Consider the following 25,053-nt stretch of genomic DNA (forward strand, 5'->3'; position numbering starts at 1 on the left):
TCCCCACTTCACTGCCACACTCAGCAAAGTCTTCCACACCACAGTGCGAGGCGACCGCCTCCGAAAGGATACAGCGGAGAATTCGGAGCAATGTAGTTTACGTATTATTGACGGCCGTAGAAGGGAAAGCAATAAACCACTTGGGCTGTCTAGAGATAATACTGTCGAGATAAGATAGTTGTCACTTCTCGGATTCTCTGCTGGGCTTTTTATGCTGTCAAACTATCCAATCGAAGAGCAGCATGATATCACGTGGAATGTGAATCCCCTATTTCGTGACCTGTTGTTGCACCCGGCTGCAATGCCTCAGTCATATGCTCGTGTACGGGAAGATGCTTGTAAACGGTGCTTCAGCTTCTTTTAAGTTATTCCAAGAAGAATGCCGCCGAGAAGAACTTTGCACTTGGTATCGTTGTGTAATTACTGTAACGAGTTTGGTAGTTGTGCGTTTAGTTTCGTTTTATATCATTTTGGTGCGTTGCATTTGCCAAAGAAAAAAAAAGTGAGATTCTGTGTCAAGAGCTTTACTGAATCGTTTTAAGATTGGTGTTAAAGATACGTCTCAGCCAAGTAAATATGGTTCAGATGGCTCTGAGTACTATGGGACTTAACATCTAAGGTTATCAGTCCCCTAGAACTTAGAACTACTTAAACCTAACTAACCTAAGGACATCACACACATCCATGCCCGAGGCAGCGGTAGCGCGGTTCCAGACTGAAGCGCCGGCTGGCTCAAGTAAATAAATTGGAAGCAGTGTAAGTGACTAAGAAGTTCAGTGAAACATTTTGAGGCACACTTATCTTCTGTTAGCGAATTACGACAATTATTTGTGAAGTTTGAGCAATATTCGACTTCTGGATTCCTCAAAGAATTACAGATACAACAGACTTCTTTTCACTTCACACAAAAAAATGCGCACGTTGTTAAGTTCAAACTTTTTTGTGTCTGTTGGATACTAGAGAACGAAAAGGTGCAAGTTGCCGTTAACCTCGGATGCTCCAGGCCATCGCATACGCATTGCTTTTTTCTTAATTTATGAGGCGGGTAATTTTTACTCGGCATAGCACCAATTCTGCACAGGAAATTACATATCATGATAAATTTTGTTATTGTTAATCAGCTATGCGGCAGTCATAAAAGATATTTACTTCAAAATAATTAATCTGCTGTATTTGGCTGACAACTTAGGTGCCGTTGAAAACTTTTATGATGATAGTTCCCAAGCTTTCTCGACGTGACATGTTCGGAAACATAATCAGTCATCCTAGTACGTCATTGCACCCATACTTCTGATAATCGTAACAGACCCACCCAGCACTTCTTGTTTCAGTATCCAGTGACTTGGATATTGTCAGTTCAGTACTTTTTATTCAGATATCTCTATTTCAGTTTGATATTCGATTTTTAGCCCAGTGTTGTCTTGAGACTTATACTGAAGGCTGCTGCATCTACGGAAACGGAAAACGCTGTTAGCCCTCCAACGTTGTGGCTCATCATATCTGTTCCGCAGGGAAAATGATAAAACCGGTAAAATCAGTAAATGTTGTGAAATAGCTTCGGTTTCGGAATTAAATAATTGATCTTTGTAGAGACTCTGTCATACTTTGTGGAACAAAAGCTGTCATATGGGCCTCAGATACAAATGAATCAATCAACATTACCTTTGCTCAGGAGCGTATTATTAAATACAGCATTAGAGCAAGGAACTAGTGCATCCAGAGGCGACTCTTCAAAACTCTTGAATTTACATAACGCTGTTGGAAACCGCAAATAGTCGGTTACGTCTTTCACTTCTTATTGTGCGTAGTCTCAGTGACATTGTCTCCGAAATTCCTACTGCTGATAAAAATTCGTTCTGATGTCTGATGAAGAAATGGCAACGTACCGGTGTTGCATGGAGAAAGCCCGTGGACTTTTTTGACTGAGCTCACTGTCGAGCAATGATCATACACGGATCAGATATGTCCTTCAGTGACACACATATCGGGAATAACGGATGAGTTTCCGTATGTGTGATACATAAACAAGGTAAGATCGTTTTTCCTTAACTTGCTTTTTGTTTCCTTCTTATTAATGTTTTCATTTCACATTCTGCTGTTTGTGTAGGGCCTTATGGTAGAAAGTATTATGCATTGCAGAAGGCACTAGACGCCTTGTAGATCGGGTGGCCACTCCAGCTTCACAAGTGCCAGTCGCGTAAAGGTTGAATATAAGTCGAGCCTCACGACGAGCAGTTATATACTGCCGCTGAACGCGACCGTTATAAACACTATCGGTGACTGTGCGCTGTTGCTGGTTCTCTTGGCGGTAAAGCAGCAGAAAAGCACGTCAGCAAACATTACTGCTATGATAGCGGTTGAGAACGTGTCTTAGATAAGAAACACGTGAGGCTCGTTTTACATCTTCGTGTTGACGGAGACATACCTCGAAGCAGATAATCTTACTGCCAAAGTAACTTACCGTTTTAGAATAGATGTACTGCGTAAACGGTAATTTAGGTCGTCTGCCATCGCGTTGAAGAGAAGAGTGAACTGGAATAAATGAAAGAATCATTCCCTCTTCCTGACATTGTTATCATAACATTCTGTCTCTCCCTTTTTCCCGCATTCGTTACAATTTTCATTTTGCATTTACAGTCGGTCTGCATCGGCGCAGAATTTAATGAGGTGTTATGTAGGAAAGTAGCCGACGGCCTTGCTGCAGTGCTAATACCGGTTCCCGTCAGATCACCGAAGTTAAGCGCTGTCGGGCTTGGTTAGCATTTGGATGGGTCACCGTCCGGTCTGCCGAGCGCTGTTGGCAAGTGGGGTGCACTCAGCCCTTGTGAGGCAAACTGAGGAGCTACTTGATTGAAAAGTAGTGGCTCCGGTCTCGTAAACTGACGTGCGGCTGGGAGAGCGGTGTGCTGACCACACGCCCCCTTCCATATTCGTATCCAGCGACGCCTAAGGGCTGAAGATGAGACAGCAGCCGGTCTGTACTGTTGGACCTTCAAGACTTATTCGGATGATATATATATGAGTACAGTCTACCAATACGAAATAGAGCGCAGACGGATTCATTTATTACGTTTGACGACGAGATGACATTGTGAGTTGACGTTCTCGCTCACTTTCAAAGTAATTCCAGGTCTGTCCAAAAGTATTCAGCGCCATCAGAGCGTGATTACCGAGTGACAGAGCACTCCGTGCAAAGTTGCGCTAATCTATGAAGGACACTTGTAAATTTTTACCCCGGTCAGACTTACTAACAACTACAGAAGTCTGTTACATTCCGGGGAATGTTATGTTGACGTGCTCAACACGGAAATGGCGGGTCCTTCCTTCTAGTGACAAGCGAACCAATAGTCCGATCCTAATGAGCGGGATGCGAAGCTATCTAGAACAAAATAAGCAACTAAGGCTAAATTCGTTTTAAATAGATCTATTCAATCTTCCGCGACATCTCCACCGTAAGCGAAGCTGTAATGCACTGTTTAAAATAGGTTGCTTTCGAACCGCATACGTGTGTTCGTGTAGTCACACGCGGAGCTGTAGGGGTAGTTGCAACAGGTGTAACAGATTATAGCATATCTACCTTTAGAAATAAGAAATAATCATCGGTATATAAAAAGGCAGAAAGAAAGCAAATACACGAGTAACCATGAACATCAGGGTTCTTCAAACAAAACTCTCTAAGACCTGCGCCAGAGTTCCGGCGTAATAAACAAAATATTTCCTTCTCACGAAGTAATCAAACATAGAATGTCAAACCAACTGAAAGCAGATTCAGTAATACAGCTAAACAAAAATGGTTCGTATTTCGTGAATCTAGAAAACTCTAATAATGGTGATGTGTATTCAGTACAATTTAAGCAGAACACACTCTAGAGTATCCATACTAATTGTCATTTGTAGCGTATAGAACAGCGAATGTGTTATCAACGACTGATCTGCTGTTTTCACGTCTAAACTGACGTCTGGAACCGTTGCTGTAGTAGTGCTCCTCAAATATTTTGAGGGACGCTTGTACGAAGATACGGTGAATACTACTGCCGAATTGTTACAGATTTTCAGTTCTGTTAATATTCGAGGAATTATGACACAACTAAAATAGTTTGAAACGATGGTGATCGTGTTGAAAGAACATATCCTCTCTTCAGAAGGCGATAAAGATGTGGTGATGAATATAGTCTCGGAGAGCAGATTCGTAACCACAGCTTAAGAGTGCTTCCTTTGCACTTGTATTAATGGCCCAAGAGACTGCCATGACAACCTTCCCTTCACTATAACTCTACCCTCCGTGTCTTATTTTGTTCCAGCAGAACGTTGTCCTCAGACGTGCTACCTTGTTGTGAACCATAAAACTTTAATCAGGGAATCACCCGTTACGAGTCAGCGGTAGTACAGTCGGTCCTCCTGTGTTGGATGCTTGCTTCGCAGCCCCACGCACTGCAGGGTTCGCTGAAGTAGTGTTAGACCCTGTTATTTCGTGGGTTATTTAGATGGTTTGCTATACCGCTGTGGCGTGTGAGAACGAAGCAGTAAATAAGATTTAATGCACTGTCGATGTCGAAGTGGTAGGAGGCGAAGCAAAAGTCCGTATTGGACAAGTATAGAGAAAGAAATGGGCCGTGTCCTTTCAAAGACAACATCTCTGCATTTGCGTAAAAATTTCAGGGAAGCTACAGCAAATCTCTACCAGGGTGGTCTTTAGTTTAACGTGAACCCCGCTTCTCCGGAATGTGAGTCCAAAGCGTTAATAATTTCGTCATTTCATTGTCATAATTGTCAGCCATTGAAAGATACTCAAGCCTAGGCGGCACTTCACTCACGGGGCGATTCAGTTGCATTTGGTTAATCCCTGAGGGGGTACGATGAAATTGAAGTCATGAATAGCGTCAAAGCAACATTGGTGTAATGTGTTAGCTGGTGTGCAGCAATGTAGAGTAGCTGCAGGACCTTTGGTGCACTTCTCTCTCTCTCCCTCCCTCCCTCCCTCCCTCCCTCCCTCCCTCCCTCCCTCCCTCTCCCCCTTCCTCTTGCCCTGCTTCTTCCCCTCTCTCTTTTCTTCACTCCCTCTCACCCTTTCCTCTCTCTCTCTCTCTCTCTCTCTCTCTCTCTCTCTCGCTCCCTCTCCGCTTGTCACGTGACATGGGCGCTCCCTGGCTGCGAGCCGCAGCTGGGCGCGTGTGGCACTCCTGTGGCTGTCTCTGAACCTGACACCCGATACCAGCCAGCCGGCAGCTGTGGTCGCTCCCATCAGCGAGACCGCCCAGACCATTACCTCTGAATCGTTTAGGCACTTCCTTGTAATCGCCGCCGGTGAGAGCTGCACTAGCATTTATTTTATCCACGCCGCATTTAGAGAGCTCCCGACTTTTTCGAAATGGTATTAAACACCTTTATCTCTACTTTGTGGCGGATGATACTTCTGGTGTTACTTTCTTTTTCCTTCTACCCTGTTCTGTTCGCGAACGGCTGGAGTGAAGAACAATTGTCAGTAAACCTTAGTGTGACTCGTGAATTCTCGGGTTTTCTCTTTCTCGTCATTTCATGAGATACACTGCCTAATCAAAAATACCCGAACAATATGGACTAGTCATTGTATGTCACCTGAGTAACAAATCCATCAGCGATGTATACAGTAGAAGAACAGACCGGAGACGATGATTGATCGTATGTGTATGACAGTGCACCATGTCATAAAGCAGCCCATGTGAGGCAGTGGCAATGTGATACAGAAGAAGGAGAAATCGGAGACAGTCACGGGAGTGCAAGGAATATGTTAAAAGCAGATTAAGTCGACGGTATGCATATTGTGGCTGGAGGGATACAATACCGAGCAGTGTGGTATTCAAGCCTCTACACTAAAGAAGAAGAGGCGAAATGAACACAATATCCCGTTGATGATACGTTATTAGGCAACAATTTCTGCCATGTCATGAACAGTACAAACAAATAATAGCTTTGGCGATCGCTCGCAGCGTATATCAATCAGAATTAGACTGCAAGGCTAGCAAGGAAACCCATAGAACAGTTGTTACATATTGTACGTTTGACTTCAAAAGGTGCCAGAATAAACGGCCCTTCACGTGTGAAAGAGACTACATAGACTGAAAAGTGGCATACAGCATTCGATTTTTACGAGAAAATGAAGCTGCAGTTTTATATAAACGTGGATTCATACACCACCTGTAGTATCTGCCTACAGTGCGGTACAGTATCGAACGCTTTCCGAAATGTTGTTACCAAGATACCTAATATGCGAGAAGTACTGCCAAACAAAAGTTCTGGGCATTGTTTGACTGCTGTGCTGTACAAAGTTTTGGCGTCATGACATGCTACGTGTAACAAGCTCCACTTGCAAGAGTGATGGAACTAAGATGTTACTACTTCCCTTTTCCTTCGTCGAGCATAAACGTGAAAGTGGTGCCACCTTAACCAGATGTTAATTTCACTTTTCTGTGTAAGACGACGTTACTCTCTGCTTCTCTCTCTTTTCTCGTACGTAAACATGACGGTGCTTCACCTTCGGCGGGTGTTCAGTTGGCTGTAAGTGAACCTGAATGGATTATCTTTGGGCAGTGGTTCAGCTTTAGTTGAGTGCCGGCTGCCTGGTAATTTCACGCGCAGGGGAGCGTAAGGCCGTAGCCAGCCGGCAGCGCGTCCCCTCCCAGGCCACCCCGTGCAGTTAGCCGGACCAAAACAAAGCGGTTGCTTTGTGGCGCTGCCCCTTAAATGGGCCACAATTACTCTCTGCCGGCTGGCGGGGTCGGCCGGGGATCGCGTTGCGCTGCGCTGCGCTGCGGCTTCCTGAACGCCAGCAGTAGGCCCGGTGTCGGAGTTCGTTACTCCAGCCACGCTCACACCCGTGTCGGAGCGCCGTGACATGCGTGCTGAACGCTCACGCGACATTCTCATTACAGGGACTACAGTTTATGAAAGTGCAGCATACGGAAACAGTGACATTAGCGGAACCCAAATACGCAGTGTGCAGAGAGATGACGTAGACGTATATCCAGCTGTGCACTCTTTTGTGCGTCTCGGGAAGCTAGTGCTACTCCGGACTAGACCACCCAAAGCCGTCAAACGAAGTGCTAACGTATGCCTCATCTAAATCAAAGAGCGCAATATCAGCAATAGAGGGGTCAGACGAGGCGTTCTGTCTCCAGTATTTTTTTTTTTCACGGTACCATGCTACACGCCATAGCATATAAATGGCATAAAGGACTCTGTAGCTCCGTGTTTAGTGTTGCGACGTTATGGAGAACTACAACGAATGTGGATTTGTTTCCATCCAAGGTTCGGCACGGTGTACAAGGGTTACTCAGTAAGTAATGCGACAGTTTTTTCTGGGTCAATTTCGACTGAAAAATTGCAGAATTTGTTGTAGGACCTCGTGGAATATTCCCGCTTTAGTCCCAATAGTTTAATGATTTTCCGATAGGTGGCGGCGCTAACCTAAGGCTTCAAAATGGCGTCTGTACCGGCGGTGCGTTCCAGGCTCAGAGAGCTGTCATTGAGATCCTTATGGCGGAAAACCAGACCCTCGCGGATTTATATTAGGGACTTACAGAATGTCTACGGAGACCTGGCAGTGAATACAACCACGGTGAGTCGTTGGACGAGGCGTCTGTCATCATCGCTACAAGGTCGCGCGAAGTTGTCCAATCTCCCGTGTGCCGATCGGTCGCACACAGCTTTGACTCCCGCAGTTTTGGAACTCGCGGACACTCTCATTCGAAATGAACGACGGATCACAATGAAACCCCTCGCTCTTGAACTGGACGTCTCTGATGGAAGTGCTGACACACTCGTCCGCCAGTTGGGGTACTCAATGTTGTAAGCCCTCTAGGTTCCTCGCCGCGTAACAGAAGACCGTAAGGACCTTCCGTCTGTTTTGCCCAATCAACGATGCACTCCGCGGGAAGCAGTACCTGAATGATGGTGAGGTTATTGACGCAGCAAGACGTCGACCAGTAGATTGGTAAAATGCGGGCATACAGGCCCTCCCAGCAATGTGGCTAAAGGCCGTCGCGTTAAACGGAGGTTTTATGGAAAAGTGGGGTTTTGTAGCCAGACGAGCGGGGAATAATAAGGTGTATTGGGATCCTGAATGAAACGAACAAGCTTGCAGAAAAAAATTGTTGCTTTGCTTACGGAGCGCCGCTCTTACGGTTGACTACAATAGTAGCACGCATGTCGTTCACTCAGCTCTTCTTGTCCGTGTACAAAAAAATGCGTCAGAAGCAATGAGTAGGTCAATACGGTCACTGACGTGCTGGTTGGAATAGGCGCATACAACTTAGCCGCTGCCCACTACCGCTGTGACGACAGTCTGGCATTCTGCACTGTTGGGCGGCATAGCGAACAAACTTTAATTGTGACGGTTTGCTGAGCGATCTGTACTCTGACGCTTTGATAGTAATCTGAACAGTAGCATTTGCATCAAGAATATTTTAGAACCTAGGGAAGAACTTCGTAACGCTTTACCACGAAAACACCAGGCCAGACGTTACTTAAATCAGTCGAGGCGAATGTCAGGATGTCCACTATGACAGGATGGCCTCTACAATACACTGTAAATTGGGCTCTCTCTCTCTGACGGTCTCGAGGGAACATTAAGCTCTGTTACGCGTTTCTTCCTTTTAATCTATGTAACTTTTCAATAAGTTTAATCACTTTCTTTGTCGCAGTCAGTATGATTTCCTAAAGGAACAATAATGAGGAACCTCAGCTCACTTTCCTTGTTTCTAATATCAGTAAGGCTATAGATAATTCTGCACGGATGCTGATACCAGTGTATATTCTCAGTAGTTATTACTTTGCGGATAAAAGCTTGCGTCGATACCGATATCCCCTGGTGTATCAAAAGATATTCCCTGCAATAATTACCTCGTGGCTGGTAGCTAAAATATGATGTTAATATTACGAATTTCGTCTACTTGCATTACATGCAATCGGTGAACAGGAATGCAAAAGCGTTTAATTCTTAGGTCGAGCACACACTACTAATACGGCTTCTGTGTTTATAAAAGGTTAATAATCGCGGTTGCGGAGAAAAGTCTTGCCGATGCGGATAATGATTTAGGGATGCGACTCTTCTCTTCGTATAGGAAAAGGATGCCCGTGCTTCTAGTGTTACGGAAGATATCCCACAGAGTTCCGCACTACAGAGAGTAGAGAGGTTGCCTACATTACACGTGTCCGTCCTCTTCTGACGTACTGCATAACGTTTGGAGATCATCGTCATATAGGATTGTCATAGGCGATCGAAAAAGTTCAAGGAAGTGCAATTCTTTTTGTATCATCACGAGATAAGGGTGAGGATGTCGCGGATATGATAAGCGAGTCGGGGTGAAATCACTAATAAAATTTGGGGCAAACCTTTTCAGGAAATTCACCAGTTTATCCTCCTAATGCAAACATATTTTGTTAAATCCCATCTAGGTAGGGAGAAATGGCCTTAGTGATAAAGTAAGAGAAATCAGAGCTCGCGCGGGAAGATTTAGGTGTTCAATTTTCCCGCGTGCTAGTCGAAAGTGCTGCGGTCGAGAAATAGTCTGAAAGTGATTGTGTGAACCCTCTATCAAGTACTTAAGTGCGACTCCCAGAGTAACTATGTAGATGGAGTACATACAAGCTACAGGAAATTCCGATCGGTTACACAACTTTGATGAGAACTTGCAATCAGATGGAATGTAGGGCTCCCTGCAGGAATGTGTGATAGAGTCGCTGAAGTTCACAACCAATGACATAAACTACCCAAGTATGTTCGTGGATGATGGTGCATTGTAAATAGCGTTTTATGGGAACATTTATCGTTATCATGATTATTCACCGAAGGCCATCGAAAAATTCAAAATAATGCGCGTAAGTTGTATTTAGTGCCCAACATTTCGCTTCTGTCGCCCACCGTCAGGAGAGAAGGAAATGTTTAAACGCCTGACTACGATTCATTAGGATGAAATGTATCATTTCATCAGAGGGAGCTGGCTAAAAGAGGCCCGTCGAACCCTTTCTGCGCACTCCTCTTCTGTCTCGGTGTTGTATCTGGTGGAATTGACGAGAGGTATTGTAAACGGTTAAAGAAAAGATACTCGATTCGTGCGATGCTTCTTTTGTCGTTATGAATCGCTGCAGCTCGATAACTCATTGCGCCTTTACAATTCTGTAAGCCCCTCCCTTCAGGACAGCCTAAAGCCTCGTGTACATAACGTGCAGAAACTGGAGTGATAAAATGTTATGAAGGCTTGTGTAGATTCCGACTGCTAACAAATCGTCGCACGCAGAGAATGAAAACTCTGATTGTTCTGCACAAGACATGTTTTGACAGACAATTCGACAATGGACAGGGTATTACGCTATCGAGCCATGCGAAGCCTTCGTGCTTGTAGCTGAATGCAGAAGCTCAAACTGAAAATACACACGAGTTTACTCAAAGTTAACTGATACAGTGATAAATTTCTGCTTTAGGTCATTCTTTCGTACGCCGCTAGTGTGTGGAAGAAACAAAAGACAGATCCAGTTAAAATCTGCTGAGACTGCCTCACTTATCTGGTCGCCCCATCAGCTCCTTGGGAGCGTCACCAATTCGCTGCATCAGCAGGCCAAGTTACACTTGTACTACACCGTCGATCTTCGTACATACGTATGACAGTTACGACAGTTTTGGCATTGGTAGAAAAATGATTTCAGAGACGACAAAGGGCGTTGACTGAGGTGAGCTGCAACACACAGTTGCGAATTTGACGCCGCTGGAAAATGTTCTCTGTAGAATAATGTTGATACTACAAAATATGGTTGCACTAATAGAAGTAATCAATTGCTGATGGAAGACTGGAAACATCATACATTTCGTACATACGATGGTAGGCCCAGAAATTATGCGGCCCCACATTGTTTCACGCGGAACTTCGCAGCCTCTTTCTGGACGATGATGTCTATTCCATCTCTGCAGGATTAAAGATGACGTGCGCGGTGAATATAGCCCTGTTCATTGCCTTCGAAGCTGCGTAGCAAATGGTGAGGACTTCATGAAAAAATGTCGTGAAGCAGACATGGTATGGTTGCAGTATAATGCATTTATCCATAAAGATACTGCGTCACATGTCACGTAAAAGTTCTGTTACTAAAAAGGTAGACATTATTTTTTAGGGGAGATTTACTATATTGTTTAGTCATTTTGGGTATTTGTTGAATTAGAAAGTACGAAAAACTTTAAAATCGATGTAATATTGACTTACTAGAAACTGAACGGACAACTGGTTTGTGAAGACGCTTATTGAATACGCGGCATTGCCAGACTGACTGTTTTAGGTAAACAGCTGTAATGCTAATCCGTTATTCGGAAGATCCGTCTTAAAAATCAAAAAGAAAGGCTATCAATTCACACGAGGAAAGGTGTTCCGGTACGTCTTCCTCTGCAACTTCCTTGAAAGGATGCCGACTGTACGCATTCCGCATTCATAAATGCCTAGACTACTTTTAGTATGCGCTGCAAGTACAATGCTAACGTAACGAGGACGTCTTTATGCATGCGTATTGGGAATGAGTCTCACGCTTTTTTCGCCGATGCAACAGGAAAGACTACAGAATAATGCAGTTCTGTAGCCCCACTCCCTCTGACTTGTACAGTTCCTTTTAGATTTCAACGGCGAAAATGTCAAAAGTGACACTGTAAGCGTAAATCGTTGAGAGATGCATATTTTTTTATTCAGTTCCTTCGTGACAGTTCGCCACCGAGAGAAAAATTTACCTTCGCTGTCATAGACATCGTAGAACACATATTTCAGACATAGTGGTGTAGTGTTTAGTTCTGGAAACGAAAAACACGTCGTGACGTAAGGACGCATTTAATACCAAAATTCGTCATAGCAGTGGTGGCCTTTAGTTTAGGTTTCTTCGTAAAAGGCAGTAGCTGTCCATGATACCAGTTTTAAAGTGTAAAAACATCTAACATTTTCAGCAGCAGATTCATAGAAAGCCCTCCTAATTATCGTCCGTAGCGGATGACGTGATTCAAGGGTGAAGTATTACACAATGGCTGAATAAACGTCTCGTTGGTTGTAGAAGGAAAATAATGTTGAAATGGGGAGCAATACGCGCCATATATATCCAATAAGCTCACACCTTTCACGCTAGATTAATTTTGTGCTAAATTTTTCACTTATTAATAAATGGTATATACAAACAGAAATATAAGCCAATCAACGACGTAGAGTGACAGAAGTGGCAGCCCACAGACGATTCTTCTAAATTGTTTGTACTCTTTATAACGTAAGGACAGGTGAATAGTACATGCCGATTAGATTAAACTGTTTCCGTTCTGGATGTGCTCACACACTGCACGTAAACGTTCAGTAATGGATTTGCTTATTGGGGTAGCAGTGATCTTATCACCTTTCTGCTCAGTTTCACAACCAGTTTAGGTCATTCTGTCGCTTAAAATAAACCCGCCGCACAGAAAAACTATTCAGGCAACGAAACCGTACACAGTTGTTACGTTACCAGCCGCTAGCTTCGTCTGCAAAGCTGTGGCAACGTGGTTTACGAGTTCGCTGCTCAAAATGACAACCGTGGACAGAACGAAAGACGTGACCAAGCTCATTCCGTAACTGATTGTTGCCATGGTAGCTGTCCTGTAAACATCTAGCTATGAGAGTAGTTGTTTCGAAAGAAGGTGCATGATTTTGTACCGATATTTACTTTTTTCCGGTCACTACTAACCTTAGACTTCAATAATGCGTGCGAAGAGTATCTTCGTTGAATAGATCAATAAATTAAAACTATAATGAATTTTCACGCGCTGGTATGAAACTTGCCGCTGATTAAAAGTGTGTGCCAGACGGGCATTTCGCAGGCAAGTGCTCTACCATCTGAGCTATCTGATTGCGACTAACGATACGTTCTCATAGCTTTGCTTCCTCCAGGAAGTCAGCGCACACTCCTCTGCAGAGTTAAAATTCTTTCTGGAAACAATCTCCCAGGCTGTGGTTAAGCCGTGTTCCCGCAGTATCCTTTCTTCCAGGAGTGCTAGTCCCGCAGGTTTTGCGGGACAATTTCTGTGAAGTTTGGAAGGTAGGAGACTAGGTACGGGGAAAGTACAGCAGTGAGGACCGGTCAGGAGTCGTGCTCGGGTAACTCAGTTGGTAGAGCTCTTACATGCGAAAAGCATACGTCCCGGGTCCGAGTTGCGGCACGACATACAGTTTTAATATGCAAAGAAATTTAAAATTTATACCGTTGCGAATTCAGATCCATACAACATTCCTGTGATCTCCAGCACACTGTGATATATCAGGCTTTGTTTTCGATAGACGCTTTACAATACGTTAGTTCGTCCAGTTTTAGTGTATTGTTCGTCTGTATGAGACCCTTACCAGTTGGGCCTCATTCAAGAGATTGAACAGGTCCAAAGAAGAGCGGCAAGATTCGTGACTGGTACATTTAGCCATCGCGAGAGCGTTACAATTCTGATAGAAAGTTTGAAATGGGATACACTTGCAGATAGACGACTCGCTAAACGGAAGGGGCTGCTCACTAAATTCCGGAATCCGATCTTCGCCGAGGATGTAGAGCATGTATTATTACCACCAACTTTCAAATCGCGCAATGATCACCATTCAAAGCTAAAGGAAATTAGAACTCGTACTAAGGCATTCAGACAGTCGTTTTTCCCTCGTGCGAACCGCGAGTGGAACAGAGTGGGGCGGGGGGGGGGGGGGGGGGGGGGAATATGACTTTGGCGCGATTGTGCTCTCCGCCACACACGACTTGATGGGTAGGGACGTATATATGTAGATGTAGAACATATTGTCGTTGGCTAAATAGTGTTGTTGACTAGGTTGACTGGGCCGAAAAAACTGTCAGCCCGACCGAGACCATTCGGAACGGCTTCTCCCGTCAGTCACCGCGCCGAGGTTTTTGCAAAGTGTAAGTTCGAAGTTGCAATATTGTTATTCGTTCGGGGACGTCTGTTAATCACGTAAGCTCAGCTCACAATAGTGGGCATGGGTCTGGCAAACCCTCATTTGGGGAGGGCCAGGGGAAGAGGCACAATGAAAATCTCACGTCAACTTTTTATTTCAAAGATAATGTTTAACGTAGTTAATTCCGAGCATGGACAATGAGAAAATGTCCATCAGTCCTTATGGACTTTCGGAACTGAACCTAATGCTTTATATGTGTGCCTGCCAAGGATTCTCCGATTTGAAACAAGTGCTGTACAAGTGTTAGATTTCATTTACGGAGTCTCTGCCGCACTGGTCGGAGTCACTGCATGTCAGTAAGTCAGTCTTGGTATTCTACAACGCATATAAAGCTCATGTTATTGTATTCAACATAAATTTGTCTCAAAATTTTCGCAACGATTGTGTTAAGTGGCATGCCGACGAGTCGGAATTCACGTACGAGCAAGAGGTACACGTTTGTGGAATGAAGCTCCGCCGAAGTTCACCGACAGGAATTCTCTTAGTTAATCAAGAGACTGAAAAGATTCGTAATCATAGGTTCAAATGAAGGTACAAATAATGTTGCCTGTCATGTGCAAAGTAAGTAAAGGCTCAGTTACATTTAACGTAAACAAGGCGATTCAAAAGTAACTGTACACATTTAGTGGGCGTAATGTATGCATCAGAATAAGAACAAAACGTTAAATACAGTTTTACCGGAAATTGCCTGATTTCCGAGCTGTGATGCATAATTTTGTTTGTGGTAGGTGGGCCAGTACAGGCTTTTGGCGCGTCGTATTCGTCTCCATATCGACTAATGTTGCCCTGTACACCCCTCTCCAGTGCTCGGTTGATTCAGTCACGAAATGACTTTGTTTACTTTACATCGGTGTGGCGTCTATGGCGCTGTTGTAGTATAGTGGCATCAGACGTACTGTGTACATCAATCTGTTGGTAGTTCATAGACTGCAGTTGTTGTGTACGGTACTACGATGTACTCAAACGGTGAATACGCGGATATGCACCTGCTTTACGGCGTACCAGAAGGCAAAGCACGAGCATGTTTCCAAACAGAAGAGTACCAAACCGTCAGACTTCGACAGCTGTGGACTGGCGTTTAAGGGAATATGACATTCGTGGTGCGCCACTGTTAGGTCGGCCTAAATAGGACGGATGAGTGTTGAGAACAAACTTGAAATGGTAGATGAAAATGCGACCCTAAGTACCCGCCAGATAAGCACCACGGTAAGGGTTCCTCAGCTGTATGGCCCCTCCTTCGGATACAGCAATTATACCCATTTCACTTGCTGAACTTACAGGTGCTGACACCTGGAGAATACCCTAGACGACAGAGTTTCTGACAGTGGTGACTCGAGCGCTATGCCACTGATCCATTGTTCAGTCGACGGGTACAATTTACTGACAAGATCATCTTTTCGCTTGCGGGTACCGTGAACACTCATAACTTGCCCGTATGAGATTCATCGGATGATTATTGTACTATGATATCAACACCGTTTTGCAGTGAACATTTGGTATGGTATCGCGGACAGTTAGTCACTCCGACCGCATGTTATTTCAAAGCGCCCGACTGGCAGTGTGTATCGACAGTTTTTGGAGCATGAATTGGGTGGCCTGCTTCTTGATGTCCCTTTCGCTGTACTAATCAGCTGTCGTTTTATGCATTGAGGTGCCACTGCACATTTCAGTCGGGAGGCAAGAAAGTATGTCAGCGTTGCTTATCCCGTTAAGTGGTTATGTCGTGCAGGACTGGTTGGTTGGCCCGCCAGATCTAAGGGTCTGAACGCTCTGGACTTCCACCTTTGTGGCCGTCTAACGCAGCTCGTGTATGGTGTTGCAACTGAGAATGTTGCACAACTACAGCAGCGAATTGGAAACGGCTGTGCAGAATGAAGTGAACAGAGCCTGCAACATTCAGAGAGTAGTAAGATGTAGAGCACGTCACTATATTCGTCTACGCAGACATAATTTTGGTCATATTCTGGGGTAGATGTGCAGTACGTAGTTGAGTTGAATTTCAAGTCCTTGCGGTTCTCTGCTTTCCGAGAAGAATTAATTTTGTGTTTTTTCTGTTGCACTGTGATCCCTACTTTACTAACTCTGAAATAAAGCAATTTCAGAGAAAACTTTGTTTGATGTTTTACTCTTATTTTGACACACACGTTAAACCCAAGAAGTGTGTACAGTTATTTTTTAATCACCCTGTGTAATATACAAGAAATTGGCAGTTTTTAAGTGTCTGTCAAAACGATTAATGCTACTACTGTGGAGCCTTCATGCGCGTTTGCCTGTGTTCTGTCAGTCCGAATACTATTCAGGGTTGGCGTATTTAGAGTAAAGTATTTTTAATCGCGTGTTGAAAACACCTTTTAATACACTTTATAAATAAAACATGGTTTTATTGAAGTATTTTAATCAGTGTTTAAAGCAAATTTACGAAATTCCATTTTTTCGTATTTTTACCGAACTGTGGGGTAAACCACATCTGTGGGAGGGGTTTCGGACTCTCACCGAGGGGGGGGGGGGGGGGGGGGGGAAGGGAAGGGTCCAAATTTTGAAGCAAACCTCCCATGTAATTAATGAAAGCCCGCTAACAGCGACAGTTAGACCTAACCAAGAAAGTCTTCATTTAAAGAATAATAGCCGGCCGGAGTCGCCGAGCGGTTCTAGGCGCTTCAGTCTGAAACCGCGCGACCGCTAAGGTCTCAGGTTCGAATCCTGCCTCAAGCATGGATGTGTGTGATGTCCTTAGGTTAGTTAGGTTTAAGTAGTTCTAGGGGACTGATGACCTCAGATGTTAAGTCCCGTAGTGCTCAGAGCCATTTGAATTTTTGAAAGAATAATAGCCGTGTTATGGAAAAGTTAGCTTGGTGGTTTTTTTTCTTTTGTTTCGCTGGTGCACTTGTCAGCTTTGCTGACAAGTGCGTGCGCCGTTAGGACAGGCGATTTGTATTGAACAGCGGCGCGGCGTGAGCGGGGCAGCTGCGTTCCCGGGAGAGGGCGCGGCCCTTTGTGGCGGAGCCGCACGCACGGCGGTCGAGGCCGCGAGGTTGGCAGCGTGGCACGCGCGCACCCGCCGCCGCCGCCGCCGCCGCCGCCACAGGCGCCCAGCGCGCGGCTGCGTTGCCAGTCGCCAGTCGCCGCCGGCCCGCCGCGCCGCGAACCCGCTGTCGCTCCGCGCCTTCTGCCGTGCAGTGCTCCTCCGTGCCGTGTCACGCGAGGACGCCAGCGGCAGCGCCGCTATCGATCGCCTCTCCGAGGCCAGCTGCCGCGTCCTTTTCTCTGATCCCACGCCGCCGCGCGCCCGGCCAGCTGGCTGCCGGCCCTGGAGGCAAATAACTCCGGCTAACCCGTCCGGCAGGCTCCTACCTGCCGTCATGTCCTAGACTGACGCCGCCGCGCCCGTTCAGTTCCCCCTGTAGTGACTGCGACTCAAGTGCTGTGCTGTGCTATGTGCTCTTGAAGAGCCGACTTGTGCCAGTGTGTGTTTGTGCGTACGTGCGTGTGTGTCCGAGCAGTCCGTAGGAGAAGCTCTGGCTTCTCGTTTTTGCCGCCCGGCGCCGGCCGCACAAGGAGCCAATCTGTCGCGACCGGCGAGACGGAAGCAAGGTAAACCAGATGCCGGCCCGCCGCGCCACGCTACTCCGTTCTATTTCAGCTTGTGCGCTCATGCGCTCTCCAGAACGTCCACCGCGTCCTCGTCTTACCCACACGCTCGTATGTCCGGGAAGTACTCACCCACTGGTGCAGTTCCTTAACACTTCCTGCGCAGCCAAATGGCCCGTTGTTTACGTTACGGCCAATCCTGTAAATGGAATTCTATGTATTAAAACGTTCACTTGTATTTAGCCGCGTAGCGATCACTGACTGACTTCTTCCGCTGAGCGCCGATTTTATTAATTCACCAGGATACCCTGAAAGTGGAAACAAAACTCGCCGAAATATCCCATCATTTGGAGCACGCCATCCTGCGGGATGCCGGAGAAACGTTTAAAAATCATAACGCTTCCATTCACACGAAAACTTCAACATACCAGTATCACGAAACAAGCCTGCATTGTTCGAGTTTAGTGACTAATTTATGAGCCAAACCGTGTTTTTATATCTTCTAAAATTTTCACCAAGTGCCAGTAACTGTGTCGTTCTGAAGCAACATTTCGAAAACTTTCTTGCTTGTAATCTTCAGGCAGTTAATCCAAAGATGGGAGGAAGCAAACTGGGCTTCAGGAAGAGAGTATTAACACAAGAAGACTGCGTCAGTGAAATTCGCCAAGAATGCCTGCATTCTTACACGTCCAAATATCCTCAATGAGTCTACACTATCACTACATGATCACGCTGTAGCTACCAGAATTTTATTTATACAGTAAACGTCGCCCTTACGGTACAAAGTAAGGTAGGTACATATTCAGTGTCCTCTCAACATCACAGTTCCAAACGCTCCATTCCCTTTTTGCGACAACATGGGGAAAAATTTGGCTGTGGCACTGCTGAAGGAATCACCGCGGCATTCGTTGAAATTTGTTTTGAGGATCACGATAACCCTAATAGAATTTGGATCGCGCTACTTTCCCATAAGAATAGAATCAATTAAAAATTGTACCATCAGGCTTGATATCTGAAGACATGACAGGGACTGCAGTCCACGGACATCTTCAAATTCTGTATAATAAATGTCAAGACTCATGGGGCAAATGTCTGTTCTATTACGCCGAAGTACCAGGCGATAGATATTCACATTTACATATCATCGACAGCACTTTAATCATGCTTGTTGAACTAGTGCGGAAATGCAGACATGTAGATTCCATAATTACCAGTTTCTATGTTAGCCAGTGTCCACCCTTAGAACTCAAAATACCTCATAGTATTCCGAAACAGAGCCAATATAAGGCAAGTAGAAGGTGTGCTTAACCATCCCTTTAACTTCCTTCTCATGTAAACAAAATGCAACGTTTTGCATTCGCTTTCGTAATTACATTATCAGTCCACTTTTATGAAAGGAACAAGGAACATTAGTCGAAGGAAGATAACTATAAACCTCTGTGCCAAGAATTGTTTAGGCAACATCTGGGGATTCTTTTTAACTGTAGCGGAAGGAGAACGACACAACGCTGTTCGTAGATTTAAGACAATGTGATGTTCACTCATCACTGAAATATAGTGGGATGGCGCATTGTTTAAGATAATAGACCACTGTCCTAGTTCAGTAACAGCAGTGCTCTGTCACCGATGACCTCGAATTAAGGTAGGACGTTGAACTTCAACTTTCCTACTGCTGAATAGCAAGACTGGCGAATGAGAGGTCTTTCAATGCCACAAGTGTTTACGACAGAACGTGTTCTTGGTGACAATTTCGAATTGAACTACATGAAAGGGGGGGGGGGGTGATCTTTTGAAGTTATTGCTGAGAAACGATTGACGTTTGAGAAGAGGTTGCTTATGAGGATGAAAAAAGGATGACGGAAAGTGGGTATCATTCAGAACATACACTATTTTCTACAACGAACTTTCGTTGGCAGTATAGTAAAAACAATATGTTTTTCTTTCAACTGTGTTCCTGATGCGGTTCTGTAAGAAAAATAATATTTTCCGCACACATTCCACCGTCTGTGCGATTTACAGTGACTAAGTTTAAATGGCGCAATAACATCCAAACAGTATCTAAGCTGACGTCCGGCGACTTAGGGATTTTTGATGTCTTCGTCTTCAGTGGCAACTAGAAACGTGGATTTCGGCCCCCTTCAGTGACAGCCAGAAACGTAGATTTCGGCACAACTTGCGGCATGTGCTTTTATCCTAGCCAAGAGGTAATTTGATACTCTTATCTGGCAAGAGATGTTGAAGAGTACTGAAGAAAACGGGTCTAAAATACAAAGCCAGACGATTGATACACAGCTTCTATAAGAAGTGCTAAAAAAAAAATTTGAACCTTTAAGAATAGGAAATGGAAGAGAGGAGCTAGAAATGATGGAGAAAATTACCTTTTGGGTAGCAGGATTACAAGGGATGCTAGAAGCCGGAAAGAAATTGTGAGTAGAGCACAACAGGCTAAAATTGCATTTAATTTAAGAAAGAAGCTATTCACCAGCAAGAACACCAGTCTGGAAATACGGAAACGAATTATGAAAGCACTGTTTGGTATTTGGCCTTTCACGAGCGTGAAACTTGGACAATAGGAAAACAAGAGAGAAGACGGCTAGAAACCCTGGAGATTTGGTGCTACAGAAGGATGATGATGATCAGCTGGAGAGATAGAATTACCAATGAAAGAGAACAGGAACGAAATATCTGTGGAGGCACATCCAAACAAGAAAAGACAAACTCGTAGAACACATCTTAAGACACAATAACGTCATTGGAACATAACGCCATTGGAACAATAGCGGAAGGAGCTAGTGAGGGAAGGAATCGCCGGGTACGACATCCTTCAGACGTTTTTCTAAAGGCCGATGGACCAGGGAATTTTAGAACCAATTAAACGTCATTTCGACATTCACTTCTCGTCTTCTTGCTGATCGGAAGTGAAAACGACTCTGTCGAGACTATGCTGAAGGCGTGGAAAGCAATTAACATACGTGATGTTGTTTTCCAAGCAGCCGAAGCATGGGATAAAGTGCAGAGCGCTACCATAATGAAGAGCTGGAGAAAATTGTGGCCATCCATTGATGCCGAGTTGGATCCAATAGTGAGTGACAGCGATGAGCCAGTCAGTTTGGAACTATCAATTACTTTGTATACTGACATGTTCCACAACCTTCCAGGAGGGGAAGAAATTGATGATGGAGCTGTCACTAAGTGGCTGAATGGCCCGCCCGGTTAGCCGTGCGGTCTAACGCATGACTTTCCGGAGTGGGAAGGAGCGCCTGGTCCCCGGCAAGAATCCCCCCCGGCGGACTTGTGTCGAGGTCCGTTGAGCTTGCCAGTCTGTGAGTGGTTTTTACGCCGTTTTCCATCTGCCTCGGCGAATGCGGGCTGGTTCCCCTTATTCCGCCTCAGCTACACTATGTCGGCGATTGCTGCGCAAATAAGTTCTCCACGTACGCGTACACCATCATTACTCTACCACACAACCATAGGGGCTACACTCGTCTGGTGTGAGACATTCCCTGGGGAGGGCTCCACCGGGGACCGAACCGTACAATAACCCCGAAAGAGTGGTTCGGTGTGTGGCGGCGGAGGGGTGAAGTGGACTGCGACAGTCGTCGTGGGGTGTGGACCACTGCGACTGCGGCGGGGACGGAGCCTCTCCGTCGTTTCGAGGCCCCCGGTTAACATTCAATATTATACAAGTATCTGAAGAGGAAAACTGTGATACGGACCAAACTTTAACAAATGAAGAAATAAACAAAAGCGTGCAAGAAAGTAATGATGAAAGTTATGAGAAGAGGACACAGGAGGAGAGTGCATGAAGATTTCTCACACTGCGGCTGCTGAAGCTGCCGAGATCTTCCTGGAGTACATTATGCAGCTACCAGATACATGCAGTACCTATGTAATACTTGTAAAGCGGTTGCATGAAAAAGCATGCCACCGTCGCCTATCATCATTGCGACAGTTAAGAATGAGGGACATGTTTCGTAGTGAGTGATACGACTGTATAATTAAGTACAGTATACACCCAAGGACTAGGTTTTCTTTTAAAATTAATGTGCTTTTGGATTTAATAACGTATATCCTCTATATTTTAAAATTGTATCCTTCGATTTAATAAAGTACAGTACACTATATCCCCTATGTTTTCAAAATAAGTAAAAAACAAAATAAATGAATAAAATAAATTTCAGACACTCAACAATCCGGCACTTCCGCTAATCCGGCACCCATGTGTGCCAGGAGTGGCTGGATTAGCGAGAGTCTAGTGTACCAGTAGGTAGGTTTCTGCGCCGCGTCACTCACGAGCAGAAGATCCAGTGTTACTAGCTGTCTGGTTTTCTGCCGCTCTGCGTTGTAAGTAGCACGCAGATGTGAGGCGGAGTTAACAAAAAGACAAAGAGTTGACTGTTCATGCTGATTTTCATAGCTGTCACTCTTCACATAAATTGTAAAAAATTCGAAACGCAAGCTATACGGGTTTCGTCCCAAACGCCCACCCTCACTTTTGCTTCCTGCTCAGCGGTCCGCCTATTCACTGTCCCTTCCCTGTTACGTCACATCACTAAACATATTTCTTCGAGCTCTGGACTCGAAGGGATTGGGAAGTATGAAGGATGCACGGCACTGTTTTAGCAGCGCACAAGAATATCCGTTTATTCAAGAAGTAGTAACATTCCGGCTTACCGTATTTGTCGGTAACTTATTGTTTATAGAAATTATAAGAAGTCACGGCATAGTCTTGTACAATTCGACAACATTGTGCTTTTCTTGACACCTGCAGCATCGGTAAACTGATACTCGTTAACTTCGTTATTTTCTATTGCTGTATAACACTGGGAAACTAAACGAGTCAAGTAGTGCGCCAGTGATTAGTGAAGACAATGATGGAATTAAGAGACTAATAATTTTGTGAACATTATGATATATTTAAAATATGATGAATTTGTTTACAACGAACGATATAGCACTGTAACATATTATTTCTTACGTAACTGGAGACAAAGGAAAGAAGGAAGGTTAGAGTTTGATTGTTAGAGACGTAGTAGCATCTGAATCGTACGTATTGGGAAACGAAATGGCCTGTTTCTTCGTTTGCAGGTACCAACCAAGCTTCACGTGAAGTGATTTAGGGAAATTATGAAACACTTTGACCAGGAAAGACTTGTGTGGATATGGATGGATGGTCCTCTGGACTACGAGACCTATGGTTTCATGATTGTGTCACGTTATCTAGTAAGTTACCGGTAAATGCCAGGTTGGAATTTCTTCAGTTTGTAGTAGTCTGTTGTTTTTCCATTGTTTCTTAAACGTCGCATCTCTTTCAACATCATCGAAACAGTGCGTACACAATGAAGCAAAAAATGACATAAATGAAGAAATCAGTTTAGAATCAGCTTATAAACATGTTCCAAGTCACGGAGTTGGACGTTGCGTTGGCTATAGCACGTTACTGTAGTTTGTGATTTCCTCTGTTTCGGATTTGACAGTGATTAATAATGCCAGTGGACATAGAAAGTTAACTGCCAGTGACTTGTTTCCGTTCTTAACACGTTTCTTTGTAAATATTTTCAGTCCCTGTTGCAGTCTATTTACCTTGTGTTCTAATTAACATCTTTTTGCTGCGAAGAAAGATGTTGTTAAATATGAAACATTTACCATCTGTAATTTAACTCGATCCGTATAAAAAAAATAGTTTGTAACTTGAAAGTGCGACAGCTGGCGTTCGGTAAGAACTCTGCGTCCATCTGATTCAGTTACCTACGTCATCCGCCGGGCATCTCGCCCACACTGCATAGCGCAGATGCAGTCATCGCTACATGTGACCTTTTGGTATGCCATACATTAACGGATTGTACGTAAAAAAAGGGGACAAAGAGAAGGCTATAACAAAGCGGTCTTACACGTCGCACACGATGTAAATGCTTTCTAACAGAACGTTACAGTATCGCTGCCTCGCCTCTTAGATGGCCGTTGTAAGAATATATGTGCTTTATATCGTAAACAGGAGGTACACAGCACGAAGAACAAGTTTATGTAGCATGTTGTCTTGTAAACCGTTCTGTCCACAAATGATGATTCCGTTCGTGAGAGAGCGCTATCTATTATGCTAACACAGATTCATGTATTTTGTGACTAAGCGTTTGGAGGTTAGAGTTAAGTAACTAAGAAGACTATGAGAATTCCATAAATTATGTGGTGTAAATGGAAAGCAGGAAGAGAAGACCGGGACACAAGTTTCACACAACAGAAACATGGGCTTTCGGAGCCACCTATTAGTTTCCCATGTACAAGAAAATTTTCAGTGTTAGGTAGCTGAAGGACTAGCACTCCAGCTTCTTTCTAGCACGTTTCAACGACCTATTTATATGGAAGAGTTGCTATTGAGAATTTATGGATGTGAAATTTACACTGTACATCGTGAGGACTCCACAATGACCATGTGGTCACTTCTAACTTGTTTATACGTCGCAATCGACGTATAAACAATTCAAATATTTGCACTTAATGCCAAAATTTCCTCACGAAAAATTGAAGGTAACTGCGAAAATCATCGTAAGTTTTGACGCAAATGTTTAACATTGCTGCACGTGAGCACATTTCTAACGAACGTATTACTTCAAACAATTGTAACCGCATGAAATGAGAAATGCAGAAAGGATACGAAACAAATGCTGAGTAGAAATGTGAGCGCGCATGTCTTGTTTTTTCGGTACCTACAGAGGAGCCGTTTGAAAGACGGCTACGTTTTGCTTCACTCATACTACCGCCTGCCTCTGCGCACATCGGCATTGTGGGCCGTGCAGGCAGATGTGAAGTATGCCAAGGTTGGCTAGTATTGCCGACGTCGAAATTTCGCGGAAGTCTGACGGAGGCAGTCTGATTCTCACCTGTGCTTTGCGTGCTAAACTAACGTTGTGTGGTTCTGCTGCCTTCTGTTCGTTGCTCGGGGTTACAAACCACTGCCGTACGATCGCTGTTTAGTAGTAATCTTTTCTTAGGGAACATCGGTAATCTTTTTAACTAGTTTTTCCTGGTTGTCCAGTGTTTTCACAATTTACATAAACTGAACGTTTTCACAATTTACATAAACTGAACTGGGTTTTTGGCGAAGACTGTTACGCGTCCACCAGAGGAGCAGATTGTACGAAGAGACGGTGAAAGGTTTTCCGTCTGCCACAGAAAGTGCGTCAGCGTCATTTAATTTGCTGTTCGTTAGATAGGTACACACGCAACGCTATAACACAAGTTGCAGACTGATGGCAGACGTGTTGTGTGTGCGTCGTTCAAATAAACGGACTAGACTGCCAGGCCGTCTCAAACTTCTACTTTTGGAACGGCTTATTGCCAGCGTCTCTAACAAAAGTAGTTTCCTGTGACGTGATTTATCATCCCTAGACATTTCATGTAAAGATTCCAAACAATACGTATAAAGTTTTTGTAACTGAGTTCATACAGCATGCGTAGTGTGAGGCTACACTGGAGAAATGGGCCAGTGTGATAA

General features: G+C 44.5%; 1 protein-coding gene and 1 pseudogene across 1 annotated transcript in view; both read left to right on the forward strand.

Annotated features, from left to right (window-relative positions):
• Positions 1-25,053, forward strand: part of LOC124594353 (rho guanine nucleotide exchange factor 12) — a 1,115,193-nt gene that overhangs the window by 224,673 nt on the left and 865,467 nt on the right. The window lies entirely within an intron of this gene.
• On the forward strand, positions 2,686-2,803 carry LOC124596787 (annotated as a pseudogene).

The sequence above is a fragment of the Schistocerca americana genome, chromosome 2, assembly GCF_021461395.2.
Source record: "Schistocerca americana isolate TAMUIC-IGC-003095 chromosome 2, iqSchAmer2.1, whole genome shotgun sequence".
Taxonomy (NCBI): Eukaryota; Metazoa; Arthropoda; class Insecta; order Orthoptera; family Acrididae; genus Schistocerca; species Schistocerca americana.